Genomic DNA, 6,000 nt, shown 5'->3' with positions numbered 1-6,000 from the left:
CTCCCGGCCACCGTAGCCTCGACCTGCTGGGCTCCGACGATCCTTCCGCCTCAGCCTTCCAAGTAGCCGGAACTATAGGCGCGTGCTACCACATCCAGCTAATGTTTTTTTAATGTTTTTTTTAATTTATCGTAGAGATGTGGTCTCGCCAAGTTGCCCAAGCTGGTGTCGAACATGCAGGCTCAGGCAGCCCACTTGCCTCGGCCTCCCAAAGTGCTGGGATTACATGCTGACCCACTGAGCCTGACCAATGTCAGACAATTTTAGAAAATAGTTGTTTCAGTTTACACTCCCACCAGCCATGTATGAGAGTTTCAGCTGCCCAACATCATTACCAATAATTACTACTGTACATCTTTTTAATTTTTAATTATAACCATTCTAGTGGGGGTATAATGGGGGAAATTTGCATTTCCCAGGTTACTAATGAAGTTGAGTCCATTTTCATGTTTTGGGGATATCTGGCTATCCTCTATAAAGTGCTTGTTCAAGTCTCTTGCTGATTTTTATATTGAATTGTCTGCCATTTTCTTATGGACATATGTTCTAGCTATAAGTCCTGATATGGTTTGAATGTGTGTATCCCTTCACAATTCATATGTTGGAACATAAACCCCAAAGGTGATGGTTTTAATAAGTAGAGCCTTGGGAGGGAATTAGGCCGTAACATCTCCATTCTTATAAATGAGATTGATGCCCTTATAAAAGAGGCTTCACACAAGGTTCACCTCTTTTGCCCTTTTAACCCTTCACTACATGAGGACAGTGTTCCTCCCCTCCAGAGACAGCAACAAGGTTCCATCTTGATATCAGAAAGTGAATTTTGCCAGACATCAAATCTACCAGTGCTTGGATTTTGGACTTCCCAATCTCTAGAATTGTGAGAAAATAATTTATTTTATTTATAAATTACATAGCCAGATGCAGTGGCTTATGCCTATAATCCCAGCACTTTGGGAGGCCAAGGCAAGAGGATTGCTTGAGCCCAGGTGTTCAAGACCAACCTGGGCAACATAGTGAGATCCTGTCTATACAATAAATCAAAAAATTAGCTGGGTGTGGTGGCATGTACCTATAGTGCTAGCTACTTAGAAGGCTGAAGCGGAAGGATCACCTGAGCCCAGCAGGTCCAGGCTGTAGTAGCCGTGATTATGCCATTGCACTCCAACCTGGGCACCAGAGTGAGATTCCAACTTAAAAAAAAAGTACCTAGTCTGTGGTATTATAGCAAGCAGGAATGGAGTAAGACAAGTTATTTTTCAATATACAGTAGTCTTCTTTATCCACAGTTTCACTTTCTAAAGTTTCAGTTACATGCAGTCAAATACAGTCTGATAATAATATGGAAAATTCTAGTAACAAACAATTCATAAGTCTTAAACAACTTTTATTGAAGTAGATTGCTGTAAGTTTTCTGTTTTATTGTTAATTATTGTTGTTAATCTATTACTGTGCTTTATTTATAAATGAAGCTTTATAATAAGTATGTATGCATAGAAAAAAACATAGGGAATGAAAAATAAATGTAATTTATTTATTAAAAATTGTGTATTTATTCTTACATGTTTAAACTTTAGACACCTTCAGCATACTCTCCATTTGAGGCAATACCCCTATCAAGATGCTTTTTCACCACTCACAATAGTTTTTGAAGTCGTCAATTTTGATGCTTTTCACTGCTTCTGCTGTTTTTGTTTCTCCTCTTCCATACTGGCAAAACGTTTCCCTTTGAGGACTTTTTTTTTTTTGGAGAAACAAAAAACATTGCTCAGGAAACATCAGGTGAATAGGGAGATTGGGGCACAGGGGTCATGCCGTAAAAAAAACTGTACACTCAGCACAGTGTGGGCAGGTGCACTTGTAAAGCAGCCATCATGAAATGGGCAAATACATTAAAAGAATCTCCAACCAGGCTCTGTGGCTCAGCCTGTAATCCCAGCACTTTGGGAGCCCAAGGCAAGAGGATTGCCTGAGCCAGCAGGTTCGAGACCCGCCCAGGCAACTTGGCGAGACCAAACTTTCCTTGTAGAGACCATGTCTCTACAATAAATCAAAAACTAGCCGGGAGTGGTAGCGTGTCCCTGTAGTTCCAGCTACTTGGAAGGCTGAGGCGGAAGGATTGCCAGAACCCAGCAGGTCGAGGCTGCGGCGGCCGGGAGCGGCCACTGCACTCCAGTCTGGGCGACACTCCAACTCAAAAAAAAAAAAAAAAAAAAAAAGAAAGAACTATCTTAAGCCAGGTTTGGTGGCTCACGCCTGTAATCCCAGCACTTTGGGAGGCCTAGGTGAGAGGATTGCCTGAGATCAGGGGTTCGAGACCAGCCTGAGCAACATGGCGAGACCTCGTCTCTACAATAAATCATAAAACTGGCTAGACATGGTGGCACTCACCTGTGGTTCCAACTACTTGGAAGGTTGAGGCAGAAGAATTGCCTGTGCCCGGGCAGGTCGTGGCTGCGGTGGTGTGAGCGTACCACTGCACTCCAGCTTGGGCGATAGAATGAGATTCCAACTCAAAAAAAAGAAATTAAAAGAAATATTTTTATCTGAGGAATGGGCCACTTGAGACCCAATCCCCACCACTACACAATATGTACAGGTAACGAATACACATGTACACCCTGAATCTAAAATTTAAAAAAAGAAATATTTTTCTACCAAAGTTAGGAAACTTCTGGAAATGTTACCTACTTTGTCTTGCACATTTAGATCCACCTGAAGTTTGACTTTTGTGTATGGTGTCTGGTAAGTCACATTTTAACATTTCCATGTGAATATTAAATTAAGCACTACTTTTGAAAAGACTGTCCTTATCCCCACTGTTCTGCATTGACCCCTTTGTCATATATAAGTTGTCCATATATGCATGGGTTTGTTTCAGGACTATGTAGTCTGTTCCATTTGTCTCTCCTTGTGGAAATATTACAGTGAATTCCTGTAGCATTTATAATAAATCTTGATGTCTGACCGAAAAAGTTTCCCCTCCCATTGTATCCCTCAAGATTGTCTTGGCTTTCTTTCATCTTTGCACCTTCGTGGAAATTTATGAATCAGCTTGTCAGTTGTGACAAAACTTTCCTTATAAATTTTAGGATCAGTTAGGATTTTGTTTAATATTACACTAAGTGGTACACCTGTTTAGGAGAATTGATATTTGTTGTTCATTGTGTTGAATTGTGACCTCTAAAAGTTATGTGGAAGTCCTAACCCTCAGAATGTGACCATATTTGGTCATATAAAGTCATTGTCCATGTAATTAGTTAAGATGAGGTCATACTGGAGCAAGGTGGGCCCTTAATTCAATGTGATTGGTGTTCTCATAAGAGGGAAAAAGGATCAGGCTCGGTGGCTCAGCCTGTAATCCCAGAATTTTGGGAGGCTGAGGTGAGTGGATTGCCTGAGCCCACGGGTTCAAGACTAGCCCAGGCAACTTGGCAAGACCTCGTCTCTACAGTAAATCAAAAATTTAGCTGGACATGGTAGTGCGCACCTGTAGTTCTGGCTGCTTGGAAAGCTGAGGCGGAAGGATCTCAGGAACCCAGCAGGTAGAAGCTTGGGTGGCCGTGAGCATGCCACTGCACTCCAGCCTGGGGGATGGAGTGAGACTCCTACTTGAAGGAAAAAAAAAAGGCCGGACTCGGTGGCTCAGCCTGTAATCCCAGAACTTTGGGAGGCCGAGGCGAGTGGATTGCCTGAGCTCGTGGGTTTGAGACCAGCCCGGGAAACTTGGCGAGATCTCTGCTCTACAATAAACAAACCAAAACAAAAAATTACCAACTCAAAAAAAAAAGAGAGAGAAGAAAACACATAGAGATAGACACATGGGAAATGAAGTACTACTGTTGCAAGCCAAAGAATGCTTAGGATTATCAACAAACACCAAAAGCTAGAAGAGGCAAAGAAGTATTCTTCTATGCAGGCATCAGAGCAAGCATGACCCTGACAATCTTTGATTTTGGACTTCTAACCTCAAGAACTGTGAGATAATAAATTCTGTTGTTTTAAGCCACCGAGTTTGTGGTACTTTTGTTACAGCAGCCTTGGGAAACTAATAACAGGAGTATATAGGGTTGAATTTTCCCACCCATGAAAATGATATATTTGTCCGTTTATTTGGGTGTCTGTAATTTTCCTTAATAATGTTTTATAGTTTTTAAGTATAGAAATTGCACACATCTTTGCTAGATTTATTCTATAAATTTAATAATTTATGTGGTTTTTTAAACAAAATTTTGATGAGGTCTTTCTATGTTGCCCAGGCTTGCCTTAAACTCCTGGGCTCCAGTGATCCTCCCATCTTGGCCTCCCAAAATGCTGGGATTATAGGCATGAACCCCCACACCCAGACAATTTATGTTATTTTATTATTATTATTTTTTAGTTGGGGTCTCATGCTGTCATCCAAGCTGGAGTGCAGTGGCCACTGCACAAACACAGTTTAGCGTATCCTTGACCTCCTGGGCTCAGACAATCTCTCTGCCTTAGCCTCCTGGGTAACTAGGATTACAAGTGCACACCATCACTCCCGGCTAGTTTTTTTTAAATTTTGTGTGGAGATGAGGTTTTGCTGTGTTGCACAGGCTGGTCTCGAACTCCTAGGCTCAAGCAATCTTCCTGCCTTGGCCTCCCAAGGGATTAGGTATGTGAGCCACCATGCCCGGCTGTTATTTTAAATGATAAAATTTTATTTTCTAATTGTTTCCAGTATAAATATATAAATGCAATTTATTTTGTATGTTGGTCTTGAAGTTAGCACCCTTGCTAAATTCATGTATTAATTATAATAGTTTAACCATTTTTTCTAAGTTTCCAACTATGTAGAGAGTAATGACAATTTTATTTCTTCTTTTCCAGTTGCATAGCTTTTCTTTTTTTTTCTTACCTATTGCACTGGCTAAAAACCTCTAGTAAGGTGTTGAATGAAAATGGCAATATTGAGCCTCTGTATCTTTTTCCTGCTATGTTGCTTTCAACATTAAATTATTAAATTTGGGGCTGGGTGAGGTAGCTCATACCTGTAATTCCAGTACTTTGAGAGGCCGAAGTGAGAGGATTGCCTGAGCTCAGGGATTCAAAACCAGCTTGGGCAACTTGGTGAGATTTTGTCTCCACAATAAATAAAAAATAAGCCGGGTGTAGTAGCACACGCCTGTAGTTCCAGCAACTTGGAAGGCTGAGAAGGAAAGATAGCCTGAGCTCAGCAGGTTGAGGCTTCAGTGGTCATGAGTGTGCCACTGCATTCCAGCCTCAGCAACAGAGTGAGGCTCCGACTCAAAAAAAAATTATACATGATGGAATATTATGCAGCCATAAAGAAGGACAAAATTATGAACTTTGCAGCAACTTGGATAGAGTTAGAGTCTGCAATACTCAGTGATTTACCACAGAAACAGAGAACTGAGTACCACATGTTCTCACTCCTAAGTGAACCCTGAACAATTATCATAATACTATAAGAAAGATGTTGGCAGTCGTGGGAAACTGCCAAGGTAGGGAGCAGGCGGGCACACTTCATCAATAAGGGTACCTGATCTCAAACCAGGTGACGTGGGGACCAAAGTGAGGACCAAATTTTACCTGTACAATGACCATTTGTGTACCTAACCCTGAATTGTACCCCACATCTTTAAAATAAAAATTTGTTTTAAAACACAAAAAATATAAACACACACACACACACAAAATCAGGCATGGTGGTACATGCCTGTAGTTTCAACTACTCAGGAGACTGAGGTAAAAGCATCATCTGAGCCCAGGAGGTCAGGGAAGCAGTGAGCAATGATCATGCCACTGCACTCCAGTCTGGGCAACAGAGTGAGACCTCAACTCAAAAAAAATTTATTAAATATCATATTTACTTTAGGATTTTTACAATTACTTACGTGAGGTTCAATATGGCCACAAATTCTTTGCAACTTCTCCCATCAAGAGGGGTAGTCTGAGCCGGGCTCGGTGGCTCAGCCTGTAATCCCGCGCTTTGGGAGGCTGAGGTGAGTGGAT

This window comes from Carlito syrichta, unplaced genomic scaffold (genome assembly GCF_000164805.1).
Source record: "Carlito syrichta isolate Samal-C Ts95f unplaced genomic scaffold, Tarsius_syrichta-2.0.1 Scaffold296312, whole genome shotgun sequence".
Taxonomy (NCBI): Eukaryota; Metazoa; Chordata; class Mammalia; order Primates; family Tarsiidae; genus Carlito; species Carlito syrichta.
Note: the sequence above shows the minus strand (reverse complement) of the source record.